Below are 23,236 nucleotides of genomic sequence, written 5' to 3' on the forward strand. Positions count from 1 at the left end.
TGGGCAGAGTCAATTTTTAGACTGCCAATCAAAAAATAGAACAATCGAATATTATTATCTCTTAATAATATTTGGACTATAAACATTATCTTATCCTCTTGCAGCACTTCAGTTTGAGCTACTGATGTGGCACATGAAACTGCCAGAAGGAAATACACTTTTTATATGGGTTAGTTGAGCTATTGCATGATGTACTTCAGTTAAAACTCAAGTGATTGAGTCTGGTGGAGTTGATTGAGGAGTTGATGGAGTTGTGTTCAGTTTGACTTAGTTGAACTAGTTGTATTTAGTATAACTGCCAAATACACTAGTGATGAGTGATGTGAATTAATTATTAATTAATTCACTAATTATTAACTCATGAATCAACTAAAGAATACATCAGTTAACTTAGTGCATGGACAGTTCAGTGGAGACAAGTGTTAGAGGTGGGTGAAAGGGTGAGACTACTATTAGTTGTGACTATAGCTGTGCATGAGATTTTCACAATCATTGATTGAGATTACCAATGAGGATTGCGCAGTACAAACCAAGGGAATACGAACTTGGATCTGATCCATTCTCAACTTGGATTGCGCAGTAGAGGCAGGCAAACAATGGAGGGGATTTGAACCCGTGACTTGTTCAGATCTGAGCTAGTTTGTGTGTAGCATGTGGAGATAGTACTAAGTACTTGTAAGGAGTATTGTACTATGTATTATTACATGTTCTCTATCATTATAATATACAGATAGTTTGGGGTTTTTAGCTGCATGCTTTCCCCATTACATACGGTGTTGATATGTGTGATTTATGTTTCAATGTGCGCATGCGATTGTTTTTTTAATTCCGCAAATTGATGATCAATGGTATAGGAGGTTATGTATTATGCATGCATTCCGCAAATAGTGTATAATCAGGATAATCTCTGTGAATAAGTGTTATATTATTCAAATTTATACAGAATATGTATTGCAGTCATTGCAACAGAGGTGGCCCTCAAAGAGCCACTTGTTGGAGGCTCCATCTAGAGCAGCGCGTTAAAGACAAAGCGTCGGTGCATGAACCGGGTGAAACAATTGTTCGACAAGCAAAACCACCACAGGGGGTGATCCATTCACATTGATAAGGGAAAAATGGTTTCTAGATATGTTAGCTTGTCATGTTCGTGCTTTTGTAAATCATTTGTTGCATTTTAAAATGTAAAAGTGATGTGTTTTCCATCACTTGTTAAGAAACAATGATGTCTAGTCACATTTTGTAATGCATTTTAAACTGTGAAAGTGATGTGGTGTTTCCATCACTTGTCAAAGAAACAATAGTGTTTGGCCTTAGCTTTGTAAATCATGTGTTGCAGTGATGATGTGTTTTCCATCACTTTTTGAAGCAACAATGATATGTTGGCCTTTTTTTCGTAGCTGAGGTATTATGTCCATATTGATGTAAACTTGACCACCAAGTATGTGTTATAAACTCGTGGCAAGTATGGGATGCTTGGGTTATTAGTTGGTCAGGTAAGAAAAACATGTAATTTGCAAAAACAATGTACTACAGAGGTTGCAAGTGTCGGCTCATTGCTTAAGGTTCCGAAGAACAAAGGTGAAGGAGATGGAAGTGAGACCTTTTCAGGACGCGTGTAATGCAGATAAGGTACAAAGAAGTTACACATTACTTTTCATGCTTTTGGAGGACCAAAAGCTCCTCAGTGGGGAGGATTGATCTAAGTGGCTCTAGAAACACACATAAAAAAAAGAGGGCTTATGGAAGATCAAAAATCAAAGTGATCAGAATGATTTCAAACTAGGACCAAAGCATAGATCTTATCGTCGTGATCACAACAGTGTGAACGGTTCGTCAATCCGAGCTCGTATGAGGGAGAATGAGCTAGTCAAAGTTGGACTGTGGGCCAAGTTTAAGTGTCCTACAATTTGACCGACCCTAGGGCATGCAACATAGCTCCTGAAAGTGGGTGAATTTGTTGGATCTTTAATTTGTCTAATATCCCTTATATTAGACCAAATTGAAAAAATGTGGTTTTATTATAAAAATAAACAAAAAAAATATTAATATAGGTGGCGGACCATGACCCCCGCCACCTCCACCAGACCCAAATATAAATTATAAAAACAAATTTTTATTTAAAATTGAGCCGACATGCCGTGACCCCCACCGGCCCCAACCCTCATAATAAAAATTAATATTAAAAGTGGGTCGACGAGCCACGACCCCCGCCGACCCTCCAACACCCAAACACATGTTAATAAAACAATTATGGTTAGGGTTGTGGGTGGGCCACCTCCGGTGGATCCAGCTCACACCCCAACCTCTCTACAACAAAGCACATGATGTATATAACAATGGGTTGGCGGTAATTGAACCCGACCAGCCACGGCCATGTGGCCGGGCCGCACCACGGGCGGCCCAAACAACACTAAATATACGCCAACCAACCCCAAAGTTAATACAACAAAAACAAATGCCATTTCGGATCATGCAGCGAAGGTTAAGGAGCAGGCCGCCCAATGCAGACCCGACCCCCAAAAAATATATTAATGTGGTTTTTATCAAAACAAAATGTGTGTTAATATGGAGGGGTCGGGGTTTGACCACCCGACCTCCTCCTTATAACTCAGTGTTTTTACCATTCTGCCTACAACCACCTCATTGTGATATTTTCCCATAAAATTTAGTATAAAACCCTCATTTTGTCAGTGTGCTCAGGCAGAGGAGAGCGCATTTTTCGAGACATATTATTTTTTTAATAATTTTTCAGGTGGAACCATGATTGAGCCAAATTCTCAAGAGGGTGAAATTTTGCCAGTGTCCAAATTGGACAAACTTTATGTCTATCCTACACCTCTTGGTGACACGAACTTGATGGCGCAGTCAGAATTCTGATATGAGCAGATAATCTTCAGATGACCCGGAGGAGGGAATCTTTGAAGAATCTAAAAGATTCCTTAAGCCCTAGATTCTCACTTTATTAGAATTCAAAAATTTGACAGTTGATTTTACCCTATTCGATGCCAAAAATTTGATGGTGCATTCAGATTTTCCATTTGATCATTTCATTTTTCGACCACTTTTCAAAGTGGAGTGCAGGTGTTAGCATTCATGTGCGAGCAGTCATTCCATGCGATTTGATGCCATGAGATTGATGGTACGACCAACTTCAGCAATTTGACATCCTTTTCTTCAGATGGCCCTAGGATGTGAGGTATATGCAGTGTGTTCATGTACTTCTTTTTCTGTGAGATGCATTGTGCTGCATAGATCCTTGTTTGATGTTTGATGTGGGATCTTGTTTTCTTACTTGTTTCATGATTCCTGCTTGATGTGATGCAGAATCATTTGTGGAATGTAATTTTTGTCATGATTTGTCATGTTTTTATTGAGATTCCTTTGTCTTCATGTTGAGGGGATACTCATGTGTCGCCATGCATGTTTACATTGAGATCCTTTTATGCCATGTTGGCCGGATGCTCATTATCATCATGCATGAGTTTAGGTCATACTGATAGGAGTCCATTTTGAATGAGAGTTCTTGCAGTGGAACATCTCTTGGAGCCACTCCTACATGAGGGAATTTTCCTTATATGATAGCGACGTCACTACCTATGTACATCATCACTATTGACAACAGTTAATGCAACAACCTACACCATCTTGACACCGGGCCTGAAGACGTAGTCCCTCCTCGACGAACTCTGTTATCAACGTCTTGTATTTTTATGTTGCTGAATATTGTCATGTTCCTTCTTCTTTATAGCGTGCATATATGTTCCTTTATGTTATTTTAAATGCAATTCTAACAACATCCCGAAAGTAAAATATCTTGGTTAAATCCGAGAGTTGAGTCAACTAAAAGAAAAAGAAAAAGCATAATTGGCCACATTCGACAGGAAATTATACCACGAAATGAAAAATATGGTTGGGACAAAAGAATTTAGCATGTGGGAAATATCCATGACATGAGATCTACCCCATTCCATTGCCATCACCCTGATTCCTACATGGCCCTTGATGAGCCTCCTTTATCATTAAGGAACCCATGATTTTCCCAACCATCGGTAGGTGATGAACTGCCCCACCTTATAAGGGGGTATCTAGTGCTATAATTTATGCATCATGATCTCATTACCTAAAGCCCCAAGAAATTAACCAAATAAAATCATAAAAAGGAAAAAGACATATGAAGAAGGGTGGAAAATTCAAAGCCGGGGTAACTCATGCACCACGATTACTCCCTCCTACACATTATTTACCCAAGTGTGGGCTTCCCTTTTATTAGCTACCCTTGTACCATGGCATGTGATCCAAGTGAACCCCTTTCATTCATTACTCCATCCCGTCATTATGCCACATGCCACCACCATTTGAAGGATGTACCACAAACATACCACCCACTTTAGAGGTAGAAATCACCTAATAGGATGCCAAGTTAACCCTATTTGGAGCTGGGAGACATTAGCACATGAAAAATCCCAATATGGAAGGGCATGCCATTATGAATTGCTCACTTTTTATCCATGTTTTATAAACTCTTTTACTTGATTTCTTTAATGACTTGGTGTGTTGGAAGGCACGAGGACACATTGGATCTTATGCAGAATTGTAGGTGGTTTCCATTTGGGTTTGGTCTACGTATACTAGTTCCTGACCCTAGAGGGCTACATTGGCACATGTAGGGTGTGTGTAGAGATCCATGGGCCTCAAAATCAACAAAAAACATTCCATGGATCCCCACAACCATTCATAGATTGTTTGTGGTCCACTTGTTGGAGGAGGAAAATGCACCTGATCCATCATGCCCAACTGGCCCCGTAGTTGCACCATACACTTGTAAGATGATCAAGGATTTGCAAGATGATGTGGAATCATCTGCAATATTATCCCAACCCTTGCAGGCAATCTACAAGCATCTTCGATTTGTTTGGAGACCCATGAGGACACTTGTGTGCCCCCACATGTCATCTGGAGCACCACATGTTATTACAAGGGGCCAACCCTTTTTCCACTAATTTTGCGAGTTCAATGACATATTATGTCACATTTGGATGCTATTAGGCCTCCTCCAAGGCCCAACATCATGAACAATTCATTGTTCGACCTCTTGAGAGGCTTATTATTTTGTTTATGAGCTAGTTTGGTGGGCTTGTCACCAAAAGTTAGTTATTTTACACATTATTTTATTGTGGGGGCTACTATAGGCCTAATTAGCTAAATAAAACTCATTAGAAGTGTATATATACAATTGATGTGAATTCATTTTGGCATCATCACTTGGTTGGACTTGTATCTCTTGTGAGAACTTCGCTATCCCTCTTGGAGGACGAAATTTTGGAGCATGGAACGAATTTTGATGTTTGGATCATTTTCTCTTGTCTTAGATCTTCTTGATTGGAAAATTTTTGATGCTTGGATATAATCTAATATATGTAATTGAAATTTAAATGCTATTCTTTTCTTATTTTTATCATATACATTGTTGTTGGAATTTCGCTATACTAGCCTGATAATTTGTTGCATCCATTATTGGAAAGTTGTGGGATTTTTGTTTCTAGATAGTGATGCTTCATGTTTAGGCCATGTATTATGAGTGAATGTTCCTATGGATTTTTAATTGTTGAATTTTATCTTGATAAGCCATCTATTTTTCAAAACGAAGTATAAAGTCTTTGAAGCTTCTCTCCTTTGACCTAGTGCTAAGTGAAGCTACCTTTAAGGCCTCCTTGACTAAGAAAATTCAATCTGAATTCATAATAATTATTGAATCCAATATCCCCAAAGGATTAGCACTAGTATACCATAGGTTATCACCCTAAATCCTATTTTTCTTCACCTTCTCCTCTTATTTCTAGGTCTATCCCCATAGGTCACCTTGGGCATCAAATATCTCACAATCTAGCCATCCAAATACTTCGATTTTTCGTCCACAACTGCATTGATGTTTCCTCAAGAAGCCCTCCAAATTTCATGATATTTCGATGGTGGGATCGTGAGATATTGCAAGCCTTATCTTGAATACCAATTCTTTCCCTTGGTTTCCCTTATGCTAGAAACCTCACTAGGATCTTTGCATTGCCTTTCATTGAAAATTCATTCCTTGATACCTTTCCCCTCCCTAATTAGGTCAAGCATATCATTAGTAGCTAAATCCTATCCCCTTGACCTAACGTTGGGTCCACTTGGTCCTATGTGGTCCCATGCACTACCAAGGTTAATTCTTCAAGGACCACTAGGAATCCAAGCTTTCACAAGAATTTCAAGTCCTTAGGAACCTCCACTATAAGATACATACCCTAAACCTAGACCTTGAAATTCCCCTTAAGGCCTTCCTTGAGAGCTTTAAATCTTGTCTACCAAGCAAGCAAGCCACATATTTGAGCCTCTCTTGTTAATGCGCTTTTGGGATCACCCCTCACCCTATCATTGGTATATCCATTTAGTGATCCTCATCATAACGGGTCTCCTCCCATTGGTAAAATTATGTAAAGAGCAAGGAGCCTTAGTCGAGGTGACAATGGGCTATTGTTCCATTTGTTTCCCTTAGCCTAGTTGTAACCCTTCCAGGATCCCCTTATAGGACCCTTGCTAGTTTGAGCAGTAACAGGCGCCATAAGGTTGAGGGTTGGGCCAACGGTCCGCCCCCGCCGAACTTGGCACCTTTTCCTCTGGGTTGTTGGTCGCATGTAAGTGATGTGGTCAGGGGCCGATGCTAACCACTCACCCTAGCCGTTGGAGCCCTTTACCTTTCCACCAGAGGTTATATGTGGCACCATAAGACCTAGGATAGGGCTTATAGCCCGCCTCCTCCACTAATTTCCCGAAGTCCTCAACGCCTAGTCCTGTGGTCTGTTTCGTGACCAAAGGATGGGGCTAGTCCCCTAACCCTCTCCAACTGCACTCGCACTAGGGTCTTATGTGATTTTCATGATCAAGGGTCAGGGCTTAATGCCTATGCCCTATCCTTTACGCTAAAAATGGTCCTATGAGGTAATAAAACCTAGGACTGGGCTCACCACCCAACCCCTCCTCCCAAATGCGCCCATACATAAATTTTAAATAGGTGCAAAGGAGTATAGGGTTAATAGCTACATTTAAGAGAGTTGGTAAGGTGTTGGAATGTGTATTGGTAGGTCACTTGATCAAACCTTGCTAAAGCCATTTCACCCATAACAAATATTTTAGCCAGTGTGGAGGCACCACATGGCGACCTCCGATTGGGCCATGTGGCAACCTCCCATTGGGCTACCAAACATAAAAAGAACTAATCATAGTCGACCACCTGCTTCTGTATAATATCAACACATGGCGATATGGTTGGTCCTGTACGCTCAGTTGCAATGATGACATCATCATGACATTAATACTATAGACTTCCCAGTCAACAACCCAGTCAGCCTACCTGCAAAAAAAATTGTTATTGACCAAAAACTTTAGAACATCGTAAATTTTTCATACGACATTAGATTGAGGCGATTCAAGTGTTGGTTCAATTAGAACAACAAACACTACGACTTGACACTAGTTTCAAAATATTTTGGGCACTTTCATTTTTGAGCAAAATTTTGATCTCCATATCATACCTCCCCACTAGGCACTTTTGGACTCCAAAAGTTTATTTTCTCCTAGCAAAAAAAAATGAGGAAAAAGCTCAAAACTTTCCATATCTCAATCCTTAATGCTCTATTTTCAAATTGGTTCCTTTAAGCTCCAATCAAGGTACTCCACATATCGTTTGCATGGAGTCCTCACCTTCCTGTCAAGAATCAAGGCACAATTCTTAAAACCATGCAGGAACAAAAACATTGATGTATGGAATCTAAACATTCTCTCCCAAACCATCTTTCACGGTTCAAACAAGTTCATCTTGAAATTTCCTTGTTGAAGACAAACTTGAATTTCCATCTTGGAAATCAAAAGCAATTCAATGCTTTCCATGCACTAATTCAAACTTTTGTTTACTGTGCTTGTACACAAAAGTACTATGGCTGCAAAAATTCAATGATACATTTGTCTTTGTCCACAAAAACATAGACATTTTATGTACAATCTTTATCAAATATTACATTCAAAACAAGCTTCATATTGAAACACTTCTATCAATGAGTACATGACACAATTGTAGACATATTGGATGACATACACATGTTCATCCCAAAAAGTACTCAAATAATTGGACTCATAAGCAAGCCACCATAACATGACACGTCAATGAAAAACATACTTGTTGTGAATAGTGATTTTTCTTATTTCACTTTACAAAGTACCCCAAAATAGGTAATGACAACAACAAGTTTTTATAATTTACAAAGCAACAAACTATACAAACAGTCTACCCAATATTTGCCTCTCCTATGCTTATGGGTTCTCTTTCTGCATCTTCTTTGTTTTGAAGGTTGCCTTAGGATCTATGTCAGTATCCTCTTTTCCACATGTTGCTTTCTTTACATTGGTTTGCATAACCTCTTTATCCTTCTTGGGACGAAGTTTTGGATGAAGTTTCCAACACCTTTCATTCCCATGCCCATTCATGTTACAAAGGGTACAAAAGTACTTACGCTTGCCCATCGACAAGGAAGTCTTCAAACTTGATGGAGGTTCTTCATGCTTGATGCCAAGAATTTGGTCCATTCTTTTGACCATCACTTTGAGTTGCTCACAATCAGTCACACAATGGTCAGTTGCATTACAAAAAGTGCAAGGATACATGTCCCACAAATATTCAAAATTACCAACATTTGGAAAAGTCCCATGACACTTATACTTGTCCCTTGGGTTATAACTTTTATGATGAGGACTGGATGATGACATGCAAAGTCCTTTAAAACATTCATCTCTCTTGGGAGACAAATTTCCATTATCACTACCATCTTGGTGTGACATATCATCATCTGATGATTTCTTTGCCTCAGAAATCTTAGAACACTCTCCAAATTCTCTATGACCATAACCCAATCCTTGATATCTTGATCTCTCCTTTACCTAGATAGGATTGGTAATACCTTGGCCATTGATTCTAAGGCCTCCTCCTTCATAACCAATTCAAGCTAACAACTTCATACCAATGCCTTTAGTATGTTGTTCAAAGGCTACAAAAGATGTTTTCTTAGCATAAACTGAAGGATTTAAACTAGAGATGTTGATTACCACCTTGGATTTTCCACCCATATTTTTTGCTTCAGATGATAATGATGAATTTGAATATGACTCAAGCCACCCACTTTTACCAACATGCATATAATGATAATATTTGAGATGCTGACAAAACTCGCAAGCATCATTCTCCACATAGGGTCCATAACCTGTGTTTGGACCATGCTCACAAATTGGCTTCATCTTGGAGGAATTCCTTGCTGCTTTTGGAGTGGAACTCTCACCAACTTGTTCCTCAAGCACATGATGCAACTGAATGCGCATATGCCTCTTCTCCTCTTCAACAACTTCTAGCAATCTCCTCAATTCAACCTTCTTCATTCGAAGAGACAAGTTCATCTCCTCTATTTCTTAAATACTTTGCAGCTTCTTGCCCATACCTACAACTTGGTCAGAACCAGCTCCAATACCAATTGATCAAGAATTGGAGGATAAATTCTCCTTCCTAAAAACTGACCATCCTATGATGCTTTGCAAGTAAAAATGGGTCTTATAAAAAACCAAGTTTTATGGTATCTTTAAGGATAATGAGTTAGTTTTCATGTGAACTTTAAACAAGCAACATATCATCATGAAATCCATAAAGGAAAACAAGAAGAGAGCCAAAAAAAAATTGGTGACGAAGTTCACCCCTGTTGGTCTACATCTCCGGGCTTATTAACAAAACTAGATCACTCCATAGATTTTAGTGATAAAAGAGTACATGAAATGTGTTGACAAATGAGTGGCTAGTTTCCCCTTCAAGGAAACATTCTCCTGCAAATAACTCTCACTCTAAAAAGCATGAAAACCTACATTCAGTCATGAAACAATCAACAAGAAAAGGGCTTTCACATCAAGGCCCTGTACTCCATCTGAAAATGAGCATACATGTACAACAATTCCACATTGAAGTACTAAAAGAGAGATTTCCTAAAAAATACATAATGAGAAAAGACAAACATGAGTTGCACCATAGAAGTCACAACTGCTACAGATAACATATGAAGGCTAGAAAACCCCTACAAGGTCCTCTCTATGCTCAAAAGCCTTCAAAAACTGCTTCAAACCACTTATTGTACCTAACACCCATAGACTCAAACCTAAAAAAAAAAAAAAAAAAAAACCTTCTAGAAGTGCTCCAATTAGTAAACAGAGGCTTCCATTGGATCCAGAATGTCAAAAAATCCCTTATCTGGGTTCTTCTTAGGCTTAAAAAGACCCAAAAATCATCAATTTATGGCTCTCCCAAGTTGCTCCTGCTATTCATCCTGCAAATTGGATCAACCTACAAAGAGAGAAACATTTTTTCCCTTTTATCCGCTCGGGAGGCAACAAATTCCCCCGCAATAGGTGCAAATTGTCACTTCTTTTAAATGCCCAATAACCATTTAGGTGCAAATCCATGGCCACATGGGCGCCATGAGGTCGAGGGTTGGGCCAACGGTCTACCCCCGACGGCCCTGGCACCTTTTCGTCTGGGTTGTTGGTCGCATGTGAGTGATGTGGCCGAGGGCGGGGGCTAATTGCCTTCCCCCATTGTGCTAGCCCTCAAGTTTTTTGATGTCAGTTACGGATAAACAATGTAGCAGGGGGCTGGGGCTAACTTCCCTCCACCACCATCACAACCCTTTACCTTTCCACCGGAGGTTATATGAAGCACCATAGGACTTGGGCTAGGGCTTATAGCCTTCCCCCTCCACCAAGCTTCTGAAGTCCTTGGCGCTTGGTCCTATGGCCTATTCGGTGACTAAGGGTTGGGGCTAGTCCCCTAGCCCTCTGCATCTACACTCATGCCAGGGTCTTATGCGGTAGTTGTGGCCGAGGGTCAGGGCTTAATGCTTAGCCCCTCTCCTTTGCGTTGATGGTACTCATGTGGGTTAATACAACCAGGGGATGGGGTTCACCGCCCGACCCCTCATCCCAAAACATGCCCATACATAAATTTTAAATAGGTGTAGAGGAGTATAGGGGTAAGAGCTACCCGTAAGAGAGTTGGTTAGGCATTGGACTATGTATTGGCAGGTCACCCAATCGAACCCTACTAAATCCATATACCCCATAACAAAAATTTTATGCAGTGTGGAGGTGCCACATGGCGACCTTTGGTTGGGCCACGTGGTAGCCTCCCATTAGGCCACCAAACATAAAAAGAACCAATCAGATTTGACCACCTGTGCCTGTATGATCCCGACACATGGCAAGTTGTGGTTGTTCCTGGACGCCCAGTTGGCATGCTATCATGATCATGACATCAACAGTAAGGACTACCTAGTCAGCAACCCAATCTCCCTACTTGCAAAAGTTTTCATTGTCAACCAAAAACTTCAGAAGATCATAGCTTTGTCATATGACATCATATTGAGGTGATTCAAGCGTTGTTGGAATCATAACGAAGAATACTACGACTTGGTGTCGATTTCAAAACATTTTGGGCACTTCATTTTTGAGCAAAATTTTGATCTCTGAATCATAATGACATTGCTTCATTGGCCTTTTGGTTTGCAAACTTGTTATACATATAGAGGACCTGCTCAAAATATTTTTATTTTTTATTTTTAACCAAATTGTTGTTCTATGCTTGTGATTGGTAAATTGCCATGGATATTCCACTAGAATATTTCATCACAATAGATATGATAAATCATGAAATATTTAATGTGAAAGTTACTTTTTCTTTTACATTTCAAATTCTTCAATTATTGTCTTTATGCTTAAATATAAAACTATTGAAATGCGAGAAATAGAAAATAGAAAGAAAATGGCCTATTATTTTTTAATCTCCTTGCATACATAAGCCAAAGAATTCACCAATGAAACATTAAATCCCTAAACAAGAAACACCTAACTAGAATTATGGTTCTCACCAGTTAAGGCTACTAATTGAAGGAAAATGCCTTGAATACGGTAAGAATAATGCCATAGACATGCAAGGAATCTCTAGATGAACTACTAGATGAGAACAACACCATAAATAGGAAAATAAAAAACCCACTTTCCTCCATTCGAACCATCTCTCATGACATAAATTTCATCCCACACCCAATTGAATGTGAATGTACTAGAGATTGGGGGGTTTTATTTCCTATCCTATTAATGTTATGAAATGTTGCCACTTGATACTCTAGACAAGACATTGTTGATAACAGGAAAATACTAACTAGAGATGTTACTAAGATTGTGTGACAAAAGGAGTAGAGCCTACAAAGTCCTAGCACAAAAATACATTTGCATAGATAATACATCAATGAAAAGAGTGGGATGCTTCATTTAGAGGTTGGTCGAGGTATGGGAGAGGTCTTCCCGCATGAATATTGGAGGAGATTGATTCTGAACTAAGTCTTATCTTGGTAGAGAGTTGAGCTTGCAGGGCCTTAATTTGCTAACGAAGAGCATCCACTTCATCAACCTATTGTGCCAATTTTCTTTTAAGATCTTGGATTTCCTCCATAAGACTAATAATGGTTTGAATTTGTTTTTGTAGCTTCAAATTAATGTTCATGATGTCCACTTGTAAATATTTAAACTATTAAGTGCAGTTCATGCACTAAGGGTGGCCCAGTACTCCCAACATTTTTCCATTGTGAGTCCACATTGTATCCTAATGGGTGACAATAGGTCGATAAATTATAAATATCTTATGATAAAACCAATGCAAAACGAGATGGGGGAAACGGGAAGTGTCCCCGAGTCAACAATGGCACGAAAGAAAGACTAAGCACCTAGAATACAGGTAGCACAAATGAAAGATAAGAACACCCACTGACTTCCAAAGGACGTAGATTCCACTAAGTCGTGTAAGACCTTAGGGGTTTCCAACACTAAAAACCAAGGTGGCCCACTAGTCACCAAACCAAAGGAATAAACTTGTACAAATAAATATCACAAATGCCAAAACACAGAGAGAATTTAAATTACATATTGGGGATACAAAGACGCTCATGGAGGAAATTAACTATCAATTCCATAGAATAACCAAGACTAACAGGCATAAGAGCAAAAGCTACTTGTGGAGGATGGAGCTTAATTGACGAGATTGAGCTGAGAATTTCAAAAGTCAGGGTGTGACGAGCTACATTTGGGTGAAGGATTCCTGATTGCCAAAAGGTCAAAACTCTTCTATTGTTCCCACTGTGACTATAATTTTTTCTTCCAATCCTGTACACCGAGCTTCTTGAAGGAGATGAGGTGACCTTCACAAGTCTCTGTATAGGAGCACATAATTCATACACCGCCAATGGATAAGGGACCAAAATTGGCCTAAAAGGGGGGATTCATGAACATTAGGATGACCGGGGGCCTTTTTTTTCACAAAGAAAAAATTCATAACTATTCTATTAAAAGATCAGTTACATGTTACAAAAACTGGTAGTATCAACTACTGTTCAGTCCATAAAACTATTACAAGCTGCCACAAGTCAAAACTGCAGGCGATCACAGTCCCATAAAACCATGAAAAACATCAGTGATGAAACTAGTGTCCACATAGTAAGTTCGGTGCATAACTTACTAACTCCTGTAAAACCAAAATAAATATGAAGTACATATACATGCCGAATATAAATAATGGGAGGTAGAAAAAAATCTCCCAGAAGAACTGTAAAACTAAACCTCAGGATCAGCAGGAGCCTCCTCGATAAAAGGCCGATGATAATATCTGTAGATCTGTCCGTCAGTGTGTTCTATGATGTGCCGGGTACCCCAAGTCAGCTCTGAAGCTTCTTTGGACAGTTGATCGGCCACTTTGTTCCGAGACCTGTAAATATGAGTCACTGTGATGGAGTCAAAAAGTGCTCTGAGATGGTGTACTTCGCGCAGCAGTGCAGACAGTGTGTGCGAGTGACAATGAGATAGGTTGTTGAACCACTTGGTCACAAGTTGAGAATCGCCAAAGATCTAGATGGAGTCATAGTGAATGTCCCGAACAAAGATTAGAAGGATTCTGAGACTTTGCAGTTCGGCATAGTTGTTAGTACCTAGTCCTAAACCCATCCTGATGTAATAGTAGTGTTGGTCGTTCAGATAAAGAGATGCGCCCCCACCACAACCATGGGCATTGGCTGCACCATCAAAGTATGCCCACGCCTTGTTGTGATCAATAGATTTAGGGGTCTCATGAGAGGGCTTGCTGCGAGTACATTCCTCGGGAATGAGCCGAAGAGTGGTAGGAGATGCAGCACAAATCCAATCACAGTCGATAGGAATATCATTGAAAATCTGTTTGTTTCATCCGATCCATATTTCCTAAGCCACGATTAGAGGGAGGTTGCGTAGTTTTGGTCTGTGGGCAGAGTGTTGCCACCAATATGTCCAAGCCTTTATTAATGTAGCGCCCTGCCAATTAATTCTGCAACCCATTTCTATGATGACTCGAGACCAAATGTTATGAATGGTGTTGCAGTGCAGGAATAAATGGGGAGTGTCCTCACAGTCTTCCAGACAGTAACAACATATTGATGCCCCGTGATACACCCTTCTGTGTAGAAATTCCATGGTAGGAATACAGTGTCTAAGAATACACCAGAACAGAATTCCGTGTTTGTGCGGGGTATTCAGTTTCCAGATAGTACTCCACCACCAATCCTTTATAGGGGGTTCCCTGTGCTTGATGAGTTCGAGGTAACCCAACTTTGGAGCATAATGACCATTTTTTAAGACAACCCAAATCAAATTGTCCTCTTGGTCTGTGATGCGGATCTTGGATGCCTTCAGAACCCAGATATATTGTTTCCAGACCCGAGTGCCCTCCCGAGGGAGCCCAAGTTCACCCGCCTGTAGCCAGGCTTGATCCCGCCATGAGGAGTGTACCCTATCCACAATCCGTGCCAGATAAAAGATGTTTCTGTGGGCAAGGTGCTCAATGATAAATGCCGGAACTGTATGAAATTCCCCACTCCCCGACCAGGAATCAGTGCCAATGCGCACCTTAGCTCCTGAACCAATTTGCCAAGAAAGACCATTCTGTAGGATGTGTGTTGGGCTAATTTATTGACTAAATTAACACAAGTATTTAATTATCAATCCGGGTTTGTAAAACTTGGAGGCAAATCCACTGTATATGGACATCAGATATAATCAAGTTTAGAAGATAAAATTTGAAGATTTAAAGAAGTACATATTACAAATATAAACCTATTTTAACAATTTCTAATTCACTTATGTAATATATGAGGGAAGAGGCTCCTAACTTAGGAGAACCAGGTTGTTCTTCCCTACAATACTACATTCATGAAGATAAATCTAAGAGCACTAATTAACAATGGTTTATGATGCAGAAGATGTAGAAGAAGATGCTCCTAACTAAGGAGGTCCAGATTGTCCTTCTTCACAATCCTACTATATCACAATCACCATTGCTTCAAACCAGAAATGCATAAATAACTTCAAATAAGAAAAGGAGAATGAAATTCAGTTTTAGTTCAAGATCAAATAGAAGGAGAATTTAACTTAAATTCTTGTGTGTCCCTTCATATGTAGATTAGAATTAAACCAATATTCATTCAGCAATCATCACACATCTAAATACATTTGAAACAAAAACTAGTCTATGAAAACTATGAAAATTAAACCAAGAAGTGTACTTAGCTTGGTGTGGGGGCCCTCCACCCTTGCCTTGCACACTTGAAGAAATATCATCTACAACAACTTCAGTAAATCAACCAAGCATGAAAAACAAATTGAAATGAAACAAGTTCTTCAAATTAGCTCCCAACTCAAATTATACAACAGTTACATACAAATTCCATTCCAAAAGCCATCAAAGTCTTGGCTTTAAATAGAGGTTTAATAATCTATATTATCTCTAACACTCATATCTACTCATATCCACCTATCTAAGTCGAACTCATCCAATTCATCCCAAGAAATATGGTCAATCCCATAAAATCTCAAAACTGCCCTATTTCCTAGGGATTTTCTGGTGACTAGTCATGTTTGACCAGCCTTGACCGGGCCTAATAAAGCTTGTTCTGGCCGAACCAAGTGGAGTTAGCTTAGTCCTAGTTCCCAAGCTGTCCATCCATGCATCAAACTCGAGCCCAAGTGTCCTGCAAATAGGTCATCCACATAGCTATTACGGGAATTTCTGATTCAGTCCAAAATTGCACTTGAAACTCTATTTTCATAAAAACTTCTAGAAATTGCAAAATTAAAATTAAACACCTGAATATGCATAAAATACATCAAAATGAGATGGATGTGATGGAAAATGGATGGAAAATATAAGGATTAAGTAGGTTTCCCTAAGCAAAAATAGACCAAAACTGAGGCCCAACAATGTGTGCTACCCTAGTGATAGCCCTCCATATGATAGATTCCCCTGATTTCAGTGTGATGTTGCCACGAATCCACTCAAGGGGATTTTGGGGTGAGATATATTTGGCAACCATGACCTATTTCCATAGGCTCTGTCCTGTGATTAAGTGCCAGCCCATCTTAGCCGCAAGGGCCCGAGAAAACAGGTGGAGATCCTTTAACCCCAGCCACCCCATTGTTTGGGTAGGTTTATGCGATCCCATGCAATCCAGGCAAACATGGATGCATTACCTAGGTTGCGCCATAGGAATTGTCTGCAGATGCATTTTATCCAATTAGTAATACCAATCGGTATCCAGGCCAGGGTCATCCAATAGACTAGAATGGCCTCCAACACAGACTTTATGAGGATAAGTCTACCTACCCTGGATAACCATCGATTATACCAGACATTTATTCTGCGCTCAATCTTAGCTATGATCCAGTTCCAGTCCTTGATCTTATAATTGTTTGGTTTGATGTGATACCCCAAATATTTGAGACCGCCATTGATGTCTATGCAGACATAGTCAAAAAGATTCCTAGAGGTGTCATGTTCCTGTCTCGTGCAGCCCGTCATGATGATAGAGGATTTAGTGCTATTCGGTGCCATACCGGTAGCCCTGCAAAACCAATTCAGGAGCAGATCAAATTGAATAGAGTCTTGTCTAGTGCCATTAAGGAAGATAAGTACATCGTCCACAAATAAAAGGTGAGTGAGATATAAATTATCATTGATCCGGAGCCCCTGTAGTAATCCCCTTTCTTTAGCATTATTGATAAGCACAGAGAGGCCCTCCATGACGAGGACAAATAGTAATGGTGAAAGGGGACAACCCTGATGGAGACCCCACCCCGCGTGGAAGAAGTCAGATGCAGTACCATTGATCAATATACTGAAGGTAGCGTGACAGATGCAGCCCATAATCCAGTTTATAAATGTATGAGGGAAACCTGAGTGGATGAGGATGAGGTGAAGGTAACTCCAGTCAACTTGATCAAATGTTTTAGTGAGATCAATCTTGAGAATAGTCTATTTCAGTCGCAGAGTTTTGATAGAGTGAAGGGCCTCCTGGGCTGTACCAATGGCCTCATGAATCTGCCTATGATTCAGAAAAGCAAATTGTTCCCTTTCAATATGAGTGGACAGGAAAGGCTTGATGCAGTTTGCAATGATTTTGGATATGATCTTGTAGATACAGTTACACAACGAAATGGGCCTGAACTAATTGAAGCTGGTTGGTTTGTCCGATTTAGGAATAAGTGCAATAAAAGTGGTGTTGAATCCATCATAAATCATGCCCCGCACCCTACTATCCTCAATCATAGCCAGAAGGCCTGTTGAAATGAGGTCGAAGAAGTGGATGAAAAACTCAATGGGCCAGCCATCAGGCCTAGGGCTTTTGTCCCGCTTGAACCATTTTAAAACACCCTCTAGTTCGCCCAGGGTGACCGGGGCATTGAGATCATCCTTCTGCTCCTGTTCAATGAAAAGTTTAAAGTTCTGAGTAATGCACAGGATGTCTGGGAGATTTATAATTGTATATGCCTTATACAGATTGGAGAAGTGTCTGGTACCCAACTCAGTTAGCTGTGCATGCATTTTCGAAGTAAAGCCATTCCGATCGGACAGTTCCTAAATGGTTTTAGCAGCCTTGCAGCCATTTGCGTGATGCTGAAAAAATTTAGTGTTTTTGTCACCGGCCTGTAACCAAATAGCCCGAGTTTTAAGCCTCCAATCTTCCTCTTTCTGTCTCAGCAGTTTGGCCTTTTCGGTCTCAAGTGCAAAAAGTTGTGCCCTGGAATCCTCATTAATATAGCCCAACAGATCACCCCTATTGAGAGAGCCAATTTTTTCCTCAATGCTGTGCAGAGCCTCCCTTTCTAGTTTTTTCTTATTCTGAACCCACTGAATGGTGAGGTTCTTTATGCGAATAAGATTTTCATTGATAGCCCTGCCAGGGTCATAGTGCATTGCAGGTCTAAAGTGCTGCCAAGCTCGAGCGACCAGCTGGTTATAATCAGGATCTCGCAACCATCTAGAATTGAATTTGAATGGGGGTCAAGCTCTATTTGGTCCACATTCAAACTCCAGGTAGATGGGCGAGTGATCAGATTTACCTCCTGATCCCACCCATTGATGTGCACGAGACAAAACAGGAAGGAGGGTCTGTTTATTGAGGAACCTGTCAAGTCTGTGAGCCAAAGCAATGCTTCCAGTCCTCCTGTTCCTCCAGGTAGGTTGTATCTTGGTAGTGTGAATGTCAACGAGATGAGAGGCACCGAGATTTGAGTTAAAAAAACTCAGCCAATGGATCCGGGGTGGCCTGGGGACCCCAAGATTCAGCAATGCCCAAAGAAAAATTCAGATCACCACCCAAAATGAGATGGGGGACCCTCAGGAGTGAACAGGACAATAGGGATTGCCAGAAACTCTCTCGGTCAGAGCAGGGACCATAAACATTAACCAGGGTAAACTCAATATCAGAGCAACCAAAAAGAACATTCATCGCAAGAACACCTGACCGGCCCCAGCAGTTGATCATCTGGGTAGTTGTATTGTTGATTACAAGAGCACATCCACCAGATCTACCACGAGCATCAAGTGTAATGAAAGTCCAATCAGGGAGAAAGGAAGTTAGAGTAGCAGTCACCTCCAACCCCACCCCAAGTGTTTCTTGCAGGAATAGAATGTCAAAAGGCTTTTGTGTTAATAGGTCTTTGAGGGCCAATCTCTTATCGGGGTTGGCAAGTCCCCTGCAATTGAAGGAGAGACATATCATGATGAACCAGTCATCAAGGGCGTCTTGCTCTAAGGACCCACATGAGAGAAGATTGCATACCCTTCCACTTCAAAGTTAGCTCTTTTTACGGCTTTCGCTAAGGCAGAAGGTCTGCTTCGAGAATTGGAGGGTAAATTGCCCTGACACAGCCCAATACCGAAAACCTCCCCAGATAGAGGGTTGGTTAGGGATCTAAGAAAGTAATTGTGCCTCAATGAGTGATTTTCTGAAGAGGAGACGGAATGGTCAGGGTTGGGCTCTGCAGATGAATGATGGATGATAGGGGAGAAGGAAGGAGAGGCCAAAACAATGGTGCAACATACCGAGGGGAGGTTTAAGGATTTATGAGACTCACTCGATGATGTGCAAGGTAAGGTGATGGCAGATGACAGATAGTGATCAATAACAGATACATTAAACGACAAAGTAATGGATGAAGATATATCTGTAAAATCAGAAGACAAAGGGCCAGAGAGAGCAGTACCCGAAATGATGAGATCATGCTGGGAAGGCATCGACGAGGTCTGTGGCCGGGACCTGGGATGCATGGTAGTCCAGGTAGGCAGAGCTGTTGTTCGCGACCCAACATCACCAGGGAGATCAGGGGCCCTCCCCTGTACACCCGCCTCGTCCGACAAGTTGCTGGGATCCGGCTCAGTTTGTGTGCCGATGGAGTAGGCTTTCTTTGCAACCAGCCTGCCAGCCCCCTTCCTTGGACATTCTTTATACAAATGACCCACCTCATGACATTTCCTGCAATGAAAGGGCACACCCTCATAGTCTAGAGGTTGCTGCCACCTCATCCCATCAAAACTCATAATAAAATTCTCATATAGACCATCCCTGGTGTCGAGAAAAATCAGGATACGGGCCACTGCTCTGCTACCAGTGGACAGGTAGGAATGATCATGATCCAGGTAAAGACCGAAGTGGCCCCCTATGTTCCGAAGAGCGGTGTCGTTCCAAAATTGCAGTGGTAGTCCAGGCAACCGCATCCAGATGGGACCGGCACCGACATTCTCTTTTTTGGGGTCGAAAAGGGGCACCCATCGCTTGAGATAGACAGGGTGCAGTTCGAGGTGCCAGAACTGCTTGAGAGCCCAATCGGAATGTTTAGGGCGGGCAAAGGTGAGAGAGAACCAGCCTTTGGTCATGACCCCAACCACCGGGAGAGAGTCAAGGGACTTGCTCCAGATCTCCCTTGTCCACCTTTGAAGTCGCGTTGCAGAGTATTTCCAGCCACGGATCTTCCGAACCAGGGTCTTGGCAGCAATGTTGCTCCAGTCTTCCATGCCACACTCGCTTCCAAAATTTGTGTGGTAATCTAACTTATTTTTCGTGACCTTGTGCGACTTCCTGACCTTGCTAACTCCCAGTTCCGGCTCAACTATGGCTTCAGATTCGGACGAGGTGCTAATCTTCTCTCGGCTGGTTAAGTGCTCTGGAATGTTGGTGAAGACCCCAGAGGCCTCCAAAGGTACAAAGGGTTTCAAACAGTTATGAGCTGCACCATCATTATCAGAAGGGATGTGTGAGTTAACGCCGAGTGGGTGAATGCTTTCAATATGTCAATGAGACAAATGGCGGGATGTGTCTCTGATTTCGTTAAAGACTGCCTCTGAGAATAGTGCAGAATTTCCGATAGTTGCACTTGCCATGGTGTCCTGTTCTGCCGGTGTGAATGCCCAAAGACCTATATCCGCTTCCAAGGGCGAGCCAAAAGCTAAGTGCAATAGGTCCCCCATGGGCGAGATGCTCCCATCCATGGTGGAATGTGTGGGCTGAGTGGGCAAAGCCACCCTCGGTAATGGGTCCAAGTCAGACATCACATCCACCTCATCATGAGATTCCAGCCCCCAAATGTCGACCCCTTCTAGAGGATCCTCCGAATAGTCGACCTCGTCCTCGTAGTTACTCATTGTTGAAAGGTCAGCCCGCCCAAAGCCGTGTAGCAACTGTTGGAGGAGACAGCAGCCTTCAGAGAATAGAGGTGAAATGATTAATACTGATCCAGCTGACAAGCAGAGGCCTCAGAGCCAATGATCAGTGCGGATTTCAAATAAAATCCGGGCCCCGATGATGGGTTCGGAGGGGAAGCAGTCAAGGTTCCCTAATCAGTTGCGGCCCCACCAAGTGCATAGGGATTCCAGACCAAAGAAAGAAGCCCCCAGTCTACTGCCAAAACGTGATGTAACCCCAGACAACAAACAACAGCGCGTCCCGAGCAAGTAGAAACAAGTGGAAGCTCGCAAGGTGTTAAGTCATCCACCGAAATGGGTCAATGGAGTCCCATGATTCCCGGGGCGAGCAGTAAATCATCAAGAAACCAATAAACTGAAGAGGGTATTACTCGGAGAGTCACAGAAACCTATGGGTCGACGAGGTCCAATCATTGCCGAGCTAATGTTCCAAAACGCAATGAAACAGGCAGTGCCGTTATGTCAAAGCTCCAAAGGTTCCGCTAGGGGTTTCAGCCGCCTCCATGATCGTAGTCCAGCTCAACCGGGGGCCTTTAAACTAAGCAACAAAGGAATTTGTCCCCATGCTTCATGATCTGATTGGAATATTAGTTTGAAGTGCTAAGATCTTCCTCATATTATTAACAAAGTGCTTTCATTGTGCTTAAGGATTCATGAATTTTTGCAAGTGAAATGAAGAGTTTTTATGTTAATTTTATGAGCAATTTAACATAAATCAGAAACTGAACAACAACATAAACATGTACAGAACATCATCAAAAACTCATTACAATAAGCACATGATAGTGTTCACCCCTCCTATTCTACATCTCCTTGGTCCAGCTTCCAGTGGCTTGGGCCTCTCTATTATGCTCAAAAGTGTGAAAATCTGTGTTTATAATGCTCAAATGCTTATGAAAACTACTCAAATCAGTTCAGAATGTTCAAAAATGGCTATCTAGCCTCTTTTTTCATCCAATTTGGTGGAAAACTAAAGAAGTTGTGACTTTGCCTAGTTCTCCCAATATTCATTCCACAAATTGCCCCATTTCCGGCATGATCCTACAAATTAGCCCCAAAAACCCGCTAACTAGGTGAAAATTTCACCGCGCGGCAAGCCATAATATGTCGGTCGACCGTTTTATCACAAATTTCAATCGACGAGGAAATCAACGGTCTTATGGTCTGTGATCGCAGCAGGGTGATGTGGCGCACCTGACGAAACAATTAACTGGAACCTATAGTCACATCGCTTCAGGGAGCCTATCACATTTCACAAGCAACAGAGAAATAGAGGATGATATAATGTGAGACTTTGCTTTCTATGATGTACGATTACGATCTATGATCAATCACATCACAACTCTGGGCCGATCCCTCCAATCCTGCATGTGTCCAAGTCAACCCTGAACTTTGACTTGCTCTAACTTCTGTATATGAGCTTGGATTTGAGTGTCGTACACACCATTGGAATCAGAATGACGAGCTCTTCAATTTGAAGCTAAGTTTATCAATATTCTAACACTTTGATTTTTTAGCCTAATCTTGAGCACTTGATCACTCCTCCCCACTGGAAGCCTTTTAGACCCCAAAAGATCACTTTCAATTGACCAGAAGGTGAGGGTACAGTTCCCTCACCTTTCCAATCTCGATCCACTCACCACTAAATTGGAACTTGTGATTTCCATGATTCTTGTCGTGCCTTTCTATGTACTTATCTTTAACCTTTTCAACCTGTTCTTCCACTGTTTGATGTACCGTTTGGAGTCGTTCAATGAACTCTTTGGCCTTGTCCATGTTACTATTAGTAGCAACATCCTTCTTACCAAGATGATACAATACATTATGATGCAAATGGTAAACAAATTCATCCACTTGATTCCTTTGACTCAAGCTTGAATATACATCTTGAAAGTATGTATTTTTCTGAACATAACTTTCATGTAAAACAAAATGATGCTTGAGGAAAGTAGTTATACGCACTATAAGCCTAGAAAGCACATCAACAAACTTGTCGCTTATACCTTTGACTGTGTGGAATAGTAGAAGAAAACCCATCCAATGGAAGTGCCTTTGTCACTGCAA

This window comes from Pinus tabuliformis, chromosome 5_2 (assembly GCF_031772625.1).
Source record: "Pinus tabuliformis cultivar Carrire ecotype Pingquan chromosome 5_2, CPIR1, whole genome shotgun sequence".
Taxonomy (NCBI): domain Eukaryota; kingdom Viridiplantae; phylum Streptophyta; class Pinopsida; order Pinales; family Pinaceae; genus Pinus; species Pinus tabuliformis.